General features: G+C 44.0%; 1 protein-coding gene across 4 annotated transcripts in view; it reads right to left on the reverse strand.

The window, feature by feature from the left end:
• Positions 1-14140, reverse strand: part of TJP3 (tight junction protein 3) — a 384009-nt gene extending 369869 nt beyond the window's left edge. For 3 of the 4 annotated variants that reach the window (XM_073594320.1, XM_073594307.1, XM_073594328.1), the window contains exon 1: positions 14017-14140. The gene's annotated coding sequence lies outside the window, so the exon portion shown is untranslated. The remainder of the gene's footprint in view (positions 1-14016) is intronic. The other variant, XM_073594313.1, reaches the window with a different exon arrangement.
• Between the last annotated feature and the right edge of the window lie 1416 nt (positions 14141-15556).

Raw genomic sequence — 15556 nt, forward strand, 5'->3', positions numbered from 1 at the left:
AAAAACGCCCCAGTGTGAAAGGGGTCTAACTGTTAGATTTTATGAGATGAAGGGGGAAAAAAAAAAAAAAAATCAGCATCACATATCGGCCATCGGCTACCGAGATTTCTAAATAGCGGCATCGGCCAGAGAAAAACCCATATCGGTCGACCTCTAGTATAAATTATTGGCGTTTGCGGATGACACTTATCTATCTGGCTCTATCTGACCAAACTCAATGTTTCCTTGCCCAAGTTACTCCGGGATACAGAACACTTCCACCACATCTCCAGTTCAAAAATAAAATACGCCAAATCGCCCATGCTCAATATTTCGCTATAAAGCGAAGTTGGTTTCCCTGTGCAAATCTAACTTCCCCTTCATAAGGGCTTCAGAAGCGATCACCTACTTAGACATTCAAATCCCTATGTCCCTGACGGAACTGTACACTCAGGATTTCCCGATTACTTTAGATCACATGCACAGAGACCTGCATAGTTGGGGCGAACCTGCGAGTGTCCTGGTTTGGCAGAGCCGCCCTCGTCAAAATTATCACTCTTCCCCGTTTCCTCTACCTTATGCAAGCAATCCCGATACACCTCCCCCCTTCCTTTTTTGGGGCCTTAAAGCGCATAAGCTCCACTTTCATCTGGCAAGGTAAACCCCGGAGAATCAAATACAAATACACTCACCTCACTCTTCCCAAACACAGGGGTGGTATTGGCCTTCTGGATATCCAATGCTACCACCAGGCATGCCTACTCACTCGCATTGTAGACAGGCACATCCACAAGAAGATGAAAAGGCTGGGTTCCTCTGGAACAGGCCCAGATCCAGCAACCAAGCAAAACCTTTCCTGGCTTCTGCAGCACCACCTTGCTGTGGAGACTAAAAAAAACAAAAACAAAAAAAACAAAAACACCCTTTTATAGGGCCTACACTGAACACCCATCAAATTCTATCCGGTTTGCCCTACCGCTTTGAACTTTACCCCCTTATGCCTCAACCCAGGGTTTTTACCAGGTATGTCATCTGCTTTCCTATCATCTATTTGGCCACACAAACATATTCGAGTGTCCCAGTTTTTCAGTGGGGGAAGCTGATCTCCTTTAATGTCCTGAACGCCTCCCTTGCCCTGCGCACCCTACCCTCTTGGACATATACCCAAATAAAACTTCCTGTGACTTGGAAAAAAAAAAAAAAAAAAAACTCTAACCCCGCTAGAGACCCTCTGTAGCAGAAAAACAACCACAGAGACATAATTTCGACCCTGTACTCATCATTTGTAACCGCTCGGCTCACCAAAGTGGCTCCAGCTTAGCGTGGGAACGGGATCTTTCTCCAGAGGTATGGGAATCAGTGTGCACTCTTATTCACAAAGGTTCTCTGAACGGATCTTCGCAAGAGAGCGGATACAAGCTCTATGTTCAGTGACAGAGTTTTTACCGGCACAGCATCTCCTACACCATTCATCTAATCATAGGGACACTTATAATTCTTGAGATGCTCACGATCACTGCATCCCAACAGTGGAGGAATGATTCTAGAGAATAGACAGAACCGAAGAGATTGAGAAACTGATCGCGATCTCCCAAGAATTGTCCAAATTTACCTTACTTTGGCGCCGCTGGACTCACTTTAAAAACGTCAACCGCGTTTCGAGACCGATGCCCCTAGGGGTACACCACCGCTACACACCCTAGGACTATTAGGTCCCTTATCTCCTATGCTACCGGGAAGTCCTCTCCTTTGCCCCTAAATCACATTGGGTCTCATCAGCTGCCTTCCTAGCTGTCTCCTCTCCTTTCGGTATTCAATCCTGCCACAGACACCACTTTACTACATTAACCTATGCCCTGCCTCTAGAAATATCCTGTTGGGACCGCTCACTCTTAGTATGTTAGCGATCTTCATCTTCCACCTCTCTCCTCAGCAACCTGTGTGACTCTTAATGCTGACATTATCGAATTGGAGGTGGCTCAGGCCATTAAGGGCATTCGTGTTTCGAAGGCTCCGGGCCCGGATGGCTTCACCGGACTATACTACCGCAAGTTTTCTCCCCTCTTGCTCCCCCACCTGACGGCCTACTTTAATTGCATGAAACAAGGTGCGCTGCCCTCCCCAGACTCATTGCGAGCTCACATTTCCATGATTCCCAAGACCACCGAGGAGGCCTATGAACCCCAGGCGTTTCGCCTAATTTCCCTCTTGAACGAAGACAAACATTTTTTTTTTAGGGAAAATCCTGCTTTCGCATCAACAAATACTCACGTTCCTTGGTTCATAGAGACCAGGTTGGCTTCGTACCTGGCCGTCAGGTGGGGGACAATGTCCGGAAAGTTGTCCACTTGATCACCTTACTGCAGCAATGCAAAATCCCCGTCTTTCTCCTTTCGCTTGATATATACAAAGCCTTCGATACCCTCTCGTGGGACTATCTGCTTTACGTACTACAAGGTTGGGGTTTTAGAGACTCGATCCTGTCGTGACTGACGGCCCTTTACTCTACCCCCTCTGCCTCAGTCCATTATGCTGGTTGCCTCTCGCCCTCCTTTCCTATCTCCAGGGGAACGAGGCAGGGATGCCCTCTATCCCCGGTCCTTTTTTTTCTTGCCCTCGAACCGCTGGCTATTGCCCTTAGGGTAGAATCCAACATCATGGGCATCCCTTACGCAGGTGACAGCTATAAATTGAACATGTTCGCTGACGATGCCCTCCTGACCCTCACCAACCCTATCGTCACCCTACCAAACCTCCAGGCCCTTCTAACCCGCTTTGCTGCCATTTCAGGCCTCCAAACCCACACAAAACTGCCCTGAACCTTACTCTCCCAGGTCCCCTAGCCTTAAATCTCCAATCTTCCTTCCCCTACCGTTGGGCATCAAGTTGACCCCCTCTTATGCTTCCTTTTTCTCTGCCATCTACTACCGACTCTTGCGCACTATCACGGTTCTCATGGCGTCTTGGCGATTCCCCTCTTTATCCTGGATCGGCCATATCCATGCGGTTAAGATGACCATTCTCCCAAAAGATTCTTTACTTTTTTTGAACTCTTCCTGTCTGGGTCCCTGCTTTCTATCTGCAGCAACTTCAGAACAGACTCCTCACTTTTATCTGGGCACATAGGTTACAGGGCGGGCTGGGCATTCCGGACGTTGCAAAGTATTATCAGGCAGCTCAAATTTCCAAACTCTTTATGCGCCATGCAATGTCTGACATCCCCCTATGGGTTCTTCTGGGAGGTGCCTAACTACGCGCCGGTCCCCATCTCTGCCTTATTGTGGCTACCCCCTAAAATGCGACCTCCTGCTGCCAGCCCCCTCAGGATACACAGTCTGAAATTATGGGACTCGATACAATACTCAGGCAAACTTATGTCCCCATTCCTGCCGCTGCTTCCCCTCTTGAATAATCCTATGTTCCCACCTGGCTCGGAACAACCCCACATTTTTTTGCGGTGCCCCATCCATGGGTTCTCACTGGTTCACCACTTTCTTAATACCCGTGCCTTACCCACGTGGTCCTCGATTCAAGAGACCCATGAAGCTTCGCCTGCCAAACTCTTCCGTTAAATTCAGCTGGGACACTGGATAACTTCCCTTCGGCATCTTGGCTCTTTTCCATATCAAATGACTGCCTTTAAGCACACCTGCCAGCATTGTCCTGGTGCTCACGGCACCATCTCTATGATCTACTCCTTACTAATTGCCAGCAGCACTTCCACTACCCTTTCCTATGTGCTTAAATGGGAACGTGACCTGTCCCCCATAGATCTTGCAGACTGGAGTAAGGCCTGGTCCAGCATAGCAAAATGCTCCATTAACACTGACACGTTGGAGGCGGCCTATAAGGTCCTCCTGCGCTGGGTCCCAGCCTGTATCGCCAAGTTAAACCCATCATGCAATGACAGATGCTTTTGGGGTTGTGGTCAACGAGGAGGAGATGAACTGTACATGTGTTGGTCTTGCCCCCAACTTGTAGGATTCTGGTCAAGGGTCTTTGGCCTACTATCCTCCCTATTCCATGTTCCCTTCCGCAAGGACCCCAAATTTGCATTACTCCCTTGCCTGTTCCCAGGCCTTTTCTCTCGCCAGCAGAAACTAGCCACATACTCATTTATCACTGCCAAACAAACAATAGTGAGGGCTTGGAAAAAACCTTCCGTCTCATTCGCAGAGGTAAAGACTACCTTGACGTTCCTTATGATCCACGAAAAAATGTCCAGCGTCCTCCACGACTCCCATACAAAATTCCTTAAGGTGTGGGCCTTGTGGTGGTCCTACGCACTCCCTAATCTACATCTGACTAGTTTGGGACGCTAAATTTAATTTGACCCAGTTTCCAGCCTGGAGGACCCTCCTTTCTCTTTTCCACTTCCTCTCTGTTTCTGGGCCTCTTACTCGTCGCTCTATTCTACACCTACCACCCCCCACTGTTGTGCATGTTTTTTTTTTTTTTGTTTATTGTTTTTCTCTTCCCCGTTCTGCGGACAACTCCGCTCCCCCCTGTCTGCCTTAGCCCCTGGGTCTCAAGGCTCGGGCATAATGCACTGACCCCCAGCCCTGGCTGGTGGGTCAATTTCAGTTTATAATCTATACCCTCATAATATATGTTTTATTATGTACTTCCACATGAATTTCTTATGTTTTATGTCCATATCCCCTGTGTGGGAATTTGTTATCTGGTTTCCCCTTTTTCATATATCTCAATAAAAACATTGTACCAGGAAAAAAAAAAAAAAAAAGTCAAAAAACACAAATCAAAATGTAAGCATGGCTAGGATTATAAAATATCTGGAGAACCCTGGGATGTAAGCATAAAAGCAAGCTCTGTTGAACACTGGGAATTAAAAGGGTTAAAATTGGCTTGTAATTAAATAGAACCAGTGTCTAGTCGCTGTACACACTGCACACATTCCTGCCAACCTTAAAGAAGTACCTTTTTTAAAATCAGCAAATGTCAAAAACAATGAACATTTTGGTGAGGACTATAATGTACAACATAATGTATACAGTAGAGGTGCACCGAATGGAAATATTGGTGCCTAAACCGAAAATTCAGGATGCACTTGGCCGAAAATGACAGTTTTAAAAAAAATATATACATTTTTTTTTATATATAAAATTGTATTAAATTTGCTTTTTTTAATATCATGAATTTAAATTAACATGAATTTATTGTCAGCACTCTTAGAGCAACAAAAGCTCAAGAAAAATGCATCACTTTAAATTCTATGTATGTGTTCACACTGGTCCGTTACGCTTCCATTGTGGTATTAAAAAATAATCTCACTTGCTGCATTTTTGGTCAGAAAGAAAAAAAAAAAAAACACACCAACAACCCCTTTTACAACCCCCCCCTTTGAAATGCGTTGAAAACACAGCAAGAACGCATCAATAACGCACATTTATTAGGTTTTTGAGTCACGATCTAAGAGAAAAACACCATAAGCACAGTACGTTCTGCTATAAAACAAATCCAATTAAACAATAAATAAATGAAAAAATGAAAATCCCAATAAGCTTATATTGATTGGTTTGCGCAAACGTTATAGCGTATACAAACTATGGCATCTATACTGGAATTTTTCTTTATACTAGTAATGGCGGGGGATCAGCGACTTATAGCAGGACTGCGATATTGCGGTAGACAATCGGACACCAACCAACACTTTTGACACCAAAACCAGTGACACGAATACAGTGACATTGGCTGGAAAGGGGTTAAACATCTAGAGCGATTAAAGGGTATAGTGTACCTAGCCAGTGTTTGTGTAAACTGTGTGCTGCTTTTACTGAGGGAAGTGTGGACTTTATTCCACATAAAAGCCATCACTCCCCCCGACAGAACAGAGCTCTACCTTGTTTACATAGTGGGTACATTGCCCGGCACTCGCAGATCAGATTCTTAGGCAGGAGTTACAGAAAATAAGATATAGAGAAAATATATATATATATATATATATATATATATATATATATATATATATATATATATATATATATATATATATATATATATATATATATATATACACACATACACACACACACACACACACACACACACACACACACCATTCTAAATGTTAGAATGAGCTTTTTTTTGCACTCTGTATTTTTTTATTGCATGTGCCAATGCCGGGTTATGTTCCCTTGGGATACATCCTGGGCATCATGGAAGCCACCTAGGAAGAAAACTTGACTTTTCCATACTACAGACTTATAAACGCTGACTGAGTTCTAACTATTTGGTACAACTGCATTAATTGCTAAATATGCACAAACCCTATTGTGCAAACAGCACTTGCCAATATCACATTAATAAGTAAAAAAAAAAAAAAAAAAAAAAAAAAATGTACAATGTGAACTGCATAAACTTGGTACAAATTAGATAAACAGACCCTTGATCTCTGAAAACATCCAAAAATTGGACAAAAAAACGACGCGATCGTACCATAATCGTATCGTTAGTACAGAGCTTTCGAGAGCTGATTACGACAGTTCATCTGATATTATCCAGATGGGACAAGCATGAAAATCCTTCTCGTATGATACCAGATAGTACGATTTTAGTTTAATCAGTACAGTTGTTGTCCGAAAATACAATACAAATAAACGACATCACTTACGATTTTTTATTATCGTGGGAGAATTTTCGTAACTTTAGTAAACTCTCCATTTTTGATATGCGACTATCATGAAAGAAAAAAAAAAAAAAAAAAAGGGGGGGGGGGGGGGGGGGACGATATCTGTCGTCCGATTTTAGGATCGTGTGTACCCAACTATTTAGATCACATGCGATTTTCAGCCATACGAACTGTATGGCTAAAATCGCATCTGCACCAAAATGGCGCACAACTTTTTTTGGTTCGCACTGGAATCGGATCGCATGGGTGTTCACACCTATGCAATCAGATTCCTGCACCATTTCACAGTTCGCACTGCGAACTGATCTGGGGGGGGTGTCATTAACTTTACATCGACACCCGCAGCGGTTCGCAGCTCTCTGCAGAACTGTATGTATATAAAATATTATATATTATCCAACAAGAACTATCCAAGGATCACAGTGTAACAAAAGGTAACCAAAGAGGCCTCTGCTGGTGTGCGACTGGATGCAATCTGGCTAAGGCTGGTTTCACACTTGTGTGATCACAGACATTGCATGTGATTCGCACATGCATTGCTGTATGGCTGAAATCGCATTGCTTCGCATTCGCACCAAAATGATGCAGCACCCATTTTTTGGTCCGTGCTGGAATGAGATTGTATAGGTGTTCACACCTATGCAATCTGATTCCTGTACCATTTCACAGTTCGCACTGCGATCCTCGAACCAATCTTTGGGTGTTGTTCGCTTTACATTGACACGCGCAGCGGTTCGCAGAGCTCATTGTGAACCACTGTGCGATTCAGGAACCCGCACTGGATTTGCAGGGTTCTCGCATCGCACTAGTGTGAACTGAGCCTAAACCTGCTAGTGCATCTACCGCTACCCTCTCACCAAATTGACAATGCTGCTGTCCAATGGTGCCTTTGCTGATCCTCCATCCACAGTTGAGGAACTCTAAGCCCTGGTTTACATTGGTGCGTTTTGACGTGTGATTTGACATGTCAAATCAGCGTCAATGGCACCGCCCTAATCCGTGCGGCGCGGCACCGATTTCAAAAAGTAGTTTCTGTACTACTTTTTGCGATTTCGGGGTGCGATTTCCATTGACATCTGTGCAGAAACCCGCACCGATGTCTGTGAAATCTCCACTGAAATTAGGACTGACATGCGGGAGTAAAATCGTGCGAGTTCAGCTGAACTTGCAAGGCTTCATTCCTGCAGCTCAGTGTGAACCTGGGGGCTTAAAACAAGAAGTCTATTACTGGCTGAAAGCAAAAAAAAAAAAAAAAAAAAAGGGGACAAAGGCACAAAAAACAGCTCTTTCTTTAGAGCAAAAAAAGGGTAGGAATCTGCAACAAAGTTTGTTAAAATCCTTCCATTTTACATGGATCACCCAGAAGGGATCCCCCCCCCCCCAACAAAAGTGGAGTTACTCTTTAAAAGGTAAAAGTTTTTTCACCTTAATGCATATCCGACAATACCGCCCCCTCCCCATCCCCCCCGTTTTACTTACCTGACCCCTCGAAAGTCCTGCCCTCGCCCCCGACATCCTCTTCCACTCTAGCCATTTAACGACCAGGCTGAGCAGCGATAGATTGTCAATCACATCCAATGACGCGGCACGCCGGGGCCGAGTGATACAGTGAGCGGCTATGGCCACCAACTGTATCACAGGAGCGTGCCCGCACTCAACACCATGCGAGGGAGCTTGCATGAAGGTGTTGAGTCCTTGCGGGGGGGGGGGGGGGAGCCGAAACAGCCGCCGAGGGACCCCAGAAGACCAGGTCCGGGGCCACTCTGTGCAAAACGAGCTGCACAGTGGAGGTAAGTATAACATGTTTTTTTGTTTTTTTTTTAAATAACAAACTTTAGTGATCCTTTAAAGCTGAACTCAGAGCGGGGGTGGGGAGGATCAAGTAAAACTGCTTTGCGCTCCCCAAGACATAAACAAGCAGCTAATCCTTGCAGTGTGGGTACATTCTGACTGCAAGGGAGGGTTTTTAGGTTTCCTGGTGTTGGGCTCTGAAGCGATATTAAACCGAACACCAAAAATGTAAAATATTGTAGCTTACCAATCCTTAAGGCTCGGTTCACACTGGTGCAATGCGAGAACCCGTACGAATCCATCATGGATTCCCGCATCGCACCCGACTCGCAGGCAGTTCACACTGTCATATGCCCCACTGCCTCTTTTCTCCCCCAATATTTAAACTCTTATCTGGCTCCATGTCACCTAGAGCTGCACGATTAATCGTTAAGAATCTAAATCACATTTTTTCCCTTCCCGATCTTCAAAACAGCATGTCACGATCTTTCTAACAAATGCAGAGAGTTCTCAAAAGCTGGTTTAAAAAAAAATCCAGGCAGCTTGCCAAGTTTTATTACAACACACAAATAAGCAGAAACAAAGTATCTTTTCCTTCTTTTATCAAAAAGGAAAGAACTCGAAGGAAGTTTAACAATTTAAAGACCAAACCTTTTCTGACATTTGTTGCTTACAAGTAAAAATCATTATCTTCTGCTAGAAAATTACTTTGAGCACCCAAACATGTTTTTTTTTTTTTTTTTTTTTTTTTTATTAGCAGAGACCCTAGAAAATAAAATGGTGGTTGTTGCAATATTTTATATTGCACCGTATTTGCACAGCGGTTTTTCAAACGCAATTTTTTTTTTTTTTTTTTTTTTTTTTTTTTTAAATACACTTTAATAAAAAACAAAAAAAAACAAAAAACAAACACAAACAATAAAGTTAGCCCAATTTTTTTTGTATAATGTTTAAGATGTTACACCGCGAGAATCGTGATCTTTATTCCAAGCAAACAAAAAAAAAAAAAATCTTGATTCTCATTTTAGCAAGAATAATGCAGCTCTAATGTCACCTCTCCAGCATTGCCTCCGTCTCCAGTAGAGCTGCACGATTCTGGCTAAAATGAGAATCACGATTTTTTTTTTGCTTAGAATAAAGATCACAATTCTCACGGTGTAACTTCTTTCACATTATCCAAAAAATAAAACTGGGCTAACTTTACTGTTTAGTTTTTTTTTAAAAATTGCATTTGAAAACCGCTGCGCAAATACGGTGCGACATAAAATATTGCAACAACCACAATTTTATTCTCTAGGGTCTCTGCTAAAAAAAAAAAAAAAAAAGATATGATAGAGAATATATATATATATATATATATATATATATATATATATATATATATACTCTAAGTAATTTTCTAGCAGAAAATAATGATTTTTACTTGTAAAGCAGCAAATGTCAGAAAAAGTTTTGGTTTTAAATGGTTAAGCTTCCCTCATGTAAATATAGCACCCTCTACCATAGGTAGGTGCTAGAGTGAGGATTTTTTTGGTAAGGAACTGTCAGTACAGGTACATTTAGGCAGGCCTATGCTTCAGGCTAGGCCTGCTTGTTTTGATCTGTGGGCCAAGGCCTGGTTAGTGTAGCAGTGGGTGTGACCACCTGTGCTTTAGTTCTGAGGCACCTCCCCTGCGTCCAGGGAGAATGTTCTGGAAGAGGGGCAGGGCTTAGGACTGGAGTGGCAGCTCATGTGAGGAGCCCTTACCATTTCCCAACTGGAATTGGCAGGGGGCAGGCCTTCCATATAAGCTGAGGTAACAGGCTACTGGAAGGAGTTGTCGGCCGAGAGAAGTGGAGAACGGAATACTAGACAGCAGCAGGAGGCCACCCCCATCTGGGGGGGTGCACCGAACGCAGGAGGAGGCCCAGGGAGAACTGAGGGAACTTCACCCTTACACGGTCATGGGTGAAGTCCTCATCTTTACACAGTAATTGATGAGGAATTCCTGGAGCAGAGGGGTAGGAGAAGCTGTTGGAACGTATGGTCCGGTTAAGTTCTCCATCATGGACTCGGGGCAGAGAAAGGTTGGTGAGTGTACCACAGTGGAGAGCTGGATGTGGAGACATGCCAGGAAGTCTAGGAGGGAACTTCATCCTTACACGGTCATGGATGAAGTCCTCATCATTACACGGTCATTGATGAGGAGTCCTGGATCAGAGGAGAGACTGTGGGGAATAATGTCAAATCGATGAGGCCCGAGGGTGCAGGATTTGCAGGCTGGACTAGCTGGGAACAGTAGTCCACCGTTCAGCACATGCTACTAAACTACTAGGCCTCTGGGGAGAGGTACTGCAGACCTCTGGCCTAGTAGCTGCAACTCGAGTCAGCATTAGAGACTATTCAGAGTGGGTTCTTTTGCATATAGAAGAGGATGTGACAAGAAATATAATGTGCTACAGAATAAGTTTGTGCAGGATTCCTGGGAGCAATAGTCTACAGGAGTTACACAGAGGAGGAGCAATAATCTGCATGATGAAGCAGGAGGAAAGAGACTGTAGATGTTAGACATGTGCATCATTTCTTCAAGGCTCAATTGAAGTTCTAATTTATAAATATGATGGCAAAGTAATTCGATCTATGGGCATCCCATATAGAAGAAAAAATTGCAGCTCAAAAGCTCCAGACCTGTTGAAGACACCCGCCCTATATGACCTTGCAGGTGCTGGCTCTGCTCAAATTAGGAAGGAAGGAAAAATCCTGGACGGCCGCACACCGCTGAAGGCATCTTAGGCAAAGAAAACATGGAACAGCTAACGCATTTCACATCAAACAGATGCTTAGTCATAGCATCCCATATACCCTTTTCCCCCAACCAAGTTATATCCCCCCCAATAAACAAAAACAAAACAAAGCAAATAACTGTTCATGGTCTCAGAAGTGATACATGGAGGAGATATTAGTTACTAGTGGCAACCACACCGCTACATTCACGCTGGAGTTCTCTCCTTTGATAAAAGAATGAAAAGATATTTTGTTTCTACTTATTTGTGTGTTGTAATAAAACTTGGCAAGCTGCCTTGATTTTTTTTTTCCCCAGCTGTGAGAACTCTCTGCACTTGTCAGAAAGATTGTGACATGTTGTTTTGAAGATCAGAAAGGGAAAAAGATTGCGATTTCGATTCTTAACGATTAATCGTGCAGCTCTAGTCGCCCAAACAAGCCATTTAAAACAAGAGCGACAGTCTTTTGTACAAAAATAAATAAAAAGTAAAAAAACACTGTAGCTGCTGACATTTAATAAACAGACACTTAAGCTGGGTTCACACTATTGTGAATTGGATGTGGCTTCTCAGCATCCAATTCGCAATAGCAGGAGATTTTGAACGGCTCTCTATAGAGTCGGTTAAAATATCTCCGCTGTGGCTCGGATGCGAATTTGCACAGGGGTCCTGTGCGTCCTTTGGTCCGTTTCAGGTCCGAACTCAGCCAAAGTTTCAGGCATAAAATCAGACCTGAAACAGTGAACCCAGCGCTATCATTACCCGGGCTGGTTCATTGCCAGTCATTGGGTCCCCGGTACCTCCATCTTGCTTTTGGGAAGTCAACTGTGACTTCCTGTTTCACAGCCTGCTCCCCCTTGCGCATACAGACTAGTCCCAGGAGGTTGCGGGCAGGAAGAACATCTGCTCTTCTTGCCCCAATGCAAGTGGGAACAAGTACCTGTCAGAAATAGATGCCCAGTCCAGGAGGACAAAAAACGTAGATTTCAAATTCCCAAACCGCTGGAGCAGCTGCTGGACACTGACAGCTCAGAAACCCCAGAGGTAAGTAGAGAGGGGATACGGTGTTAGTTCGCCTTTACATTTTTTTTTTTTTTTTGCAATGGTGAAGTAACATTTAGCCCCCGCTCACATCGGGCAGATTTGACATATCAAATCGACGCATATTGCCGGCAACGGCGATGCATCGATTCCCAAAAGTAGTTCCTGCGCTACTTTTGGTAACTTTGGAGGCGATTTCAATAAACATCTGTGCACATACACACTTTGCTCTTATTGTCCATGTGTCCACCACCTACTTCATGTACCTGGCTCAGCTATGGGCACTAGACCATTCAGGTAGTCAATTAATACATACATCATTCTAGTCTCATCGCCCCCCTTCTGGGTCATGCAAGGCTTCCCGATACATTGTTTTGCTATATATAGTTGCACAGTTTTAAGTCCTTGAGTCTATGTTTTAGGTCCCCCTTGTCGCTGCCATTTGTGCCATCTATGTTTACTCAGCTGGTGCGGTTATGCTTAACCTGTTGGCATTTGGATCTTTATGGGAGACTATCAGTATTAGTTGACTATGTTTTGTTCCTTATTTTTCTATTTGACTGTAAACTGCAGCTTCTCGGAAAATAAAGGAATTACAAAAAAAAAAAAAAAAAAAAAAAAAAAAAAAAAAAAAAAAAAAAAAAAACACATTGCAAAAAGCAGGTAAATATAACACGTTTGTAATGAAAAAAAAAAAAAAAAACGAAAGCTTTAATGTCACTTCAAATCAGAGTCTGGCTTGGAGGGGGCTCCCTGCACACAGAACAAAGTCATATGCTGGCCAGATTATTTGAGTTTTTTTTTTTTTTTTTATCACGTGTGTGTATATATATATATATATATATATATATATATATATATATATATATATATATATATATATATATAGATAGATAGATAGATAGATAGATAGATAGAGAAGGTTCCCCCTTCCACACATTCAAAGTGGATGGAGGAATCCTCTCCGCTATGCTGTTGGGTTCCGACAGCCAAATTTCTCTGCTGTCAGAATAAACTGATCAGCACTGCAGCCGATTGGTCGCACGCACTGATCGAGCACAAATTTTCTAACAGTCCTGTTTGAGAGCAGTCGATCACCAAGTTGAATTCTCTCGAACAAGAATAGATAGATCAAAATTCGGCCAGTCCCAGCCAAAAACTTCCATCCATCTATGGCCATAAACATTACAGACTGGTTGGATTATGTGACAAGTGTCCTTGAGGTCACAGCTTGCATCAGAGGCGAACGATAAACATAGATCTCCTCTATTTCACCTTAAGGAACCTGAACAAACGTAGGGCAATTAATAGGAGGTATGCAATTTTCACATGCTTCCTTAAAGTATAGAACCATCATCTCCATAAGGACCCGCAGACGGTGAATCGCCCACATAAGGAAAGCATTGAGCTGGGATGTCTCCCAAATGAGCCCCGAGTATATAATACACCCAGGAGACACCTATCAGCTCACACACAGGTAGAGGAAGCAAACAACACACCAAGAGGGGGCGCCACTAACATAAGAACATCGACAAATAAAATAAAGTTTGCCGACTTTTGCCCCCTTTTATTTTCCTGAGGGCTCCGCACTGTACTGAGGTTGCAGGTCAGGCCCACCGCGGTACGTCCCCGGGCTGTACTGTGGAGGTGGCCCCCATGGAGGGTCTGTTGACCAGGACGAAGCCAGACACTGTGTTTGTGTTGTTCTCTACACAAACGATAAAGCGGACACCCGGCTAACCAACACGCCGTTCTACGTAAATAAAACCCCTCCATAGAGCAGGTGTCCTTACCTTCGGGTGGTCGGGCGGCCGCAGCAAGCGCGCTTCTCCCTATACAGGTGTATGCAGGCTCCGTGTGTGCATTTCCTGGTATTGCAGTGTCACTTAACCCTGTCACTGCCAACGGTCCCTCCCTCCACTCTCTTGGGCTTTCTGTTCCAGGGAGGGAAAGGTAAACAAGCCGAAAAACATTCTTACTGCATTCTATACAGACACAGGGGTGGATTTTACTAAAAGATAAGAGACCATTCATTTAGCAAAGTGATGGTCACCCCTCACCCATCCCACCTATTTTCCATCATTTCACCCCTACCTCTCTCACCATTAGACGTTTATTTCATATCATTTTTTTTTTTTTTAAAGTTTAACTAAAGGCAAAACTTTATTTTTTCATTTTGGATAGAGTAAGGAAGGGTTATAACCCCTGTCAGATTTTTTTTTTGCCATCTGTATCCCATGGGGGGAGATTTACCTTCACTTCCTATCCCATATCCAAAACAGGCAGTGGGAGAAAACCCCTTCAGAGTGATTGAATCCTGGTGTGTCCCCGTAAGTGGCGGCCGCTCATTAGGAGTGCCGCACCCTTAATCTGCATGCAGGGCGGGCGCCAAACACATGGATTTCAATGGGTTTTTTTTTTTTTTTTTAGAAGCACGTGATTAGAGCCAGAGGCTCTAATTTACTTCAAAAAGGGTGGGCTCAGGGCGCAGAGCATTGCAACCCAAGCCCACCCACTTGTGTGAAAATAGCAAATTAATATTTGCTAATGTCTTCCTGCTTCATCCTCCCAGTCAGGAAGCGGGTCCTGAGACCCGATTGGCCAGGGAGTTACGACTCCCTGGCCAATCGGGTCTCAGGGCCCACTTCCTGTTTCAGCCAGGAGAAGAAGCAACAGCCCCGGCTCAATTCTAGGTTTCCACCTCATCTCTTTAAGGGCCAGTTCACACCAGATGCAGTTCCGTTCAGTTCCGTGCGCTTTTTTTCTGCACTAAAAATGCATGCACAGTGTTTTCAATGTATTCCAATGGCACTAGTTCACACCATGCAGTCAGTTTCCGGTGAAGAAACGGACCAGAAACTGCATGATGTGAACTAGAGCTATTGGAATACATTGAAAACACTGTGCATGCATTTTGTGCAGAAAAAAAGTGCATGGAACTGCGTCTGGTGTGAACTAGCACTAAAACCAAACACGTTAATTACAAAGGTTATGTGGCTGATTAACCACTTACCGACCACCTAACGCAGCTATACTGCGGCAGAATGGCACGGGCAGGCAAAATCACGTATCTGATATGTAATTTGCCTCCCGCGGGTGGCCGGTGCCCGAGGCGGTCGGCTTCGTTAGGGGAGCGATCCGTGCTGAGGGGGAGGCCACTCATTTGTGGCCACCCCCTCGTGATCGCTCCCAACAAATGACAATCTTCCTCTGCTGCTGTAATGTAAACAGCGGCAGAGGAAGTGATGTCATCTCTCCTCGTATCGGTCTTTTCGTTCCGGCGCCGAGGAGAGAAGACATCAAGTAAGTCTGCACAACACTACACTAACAGTA

Source organism: Aquarana catesbeiana, linkage group LG01, assembly GCF_042186555.1.
Source record: "Aquarana catesbeiana isolate 2022-GZ linkage group LG01, ASM4218655v1, whole genome shotgun sequence".
Classification (NCBI taxonomy): Eukaryota; Metazoa; Chordata; class Amphibia; order Anura; family Ranidae; genus Aquarana; species Aquarana catesbeiana.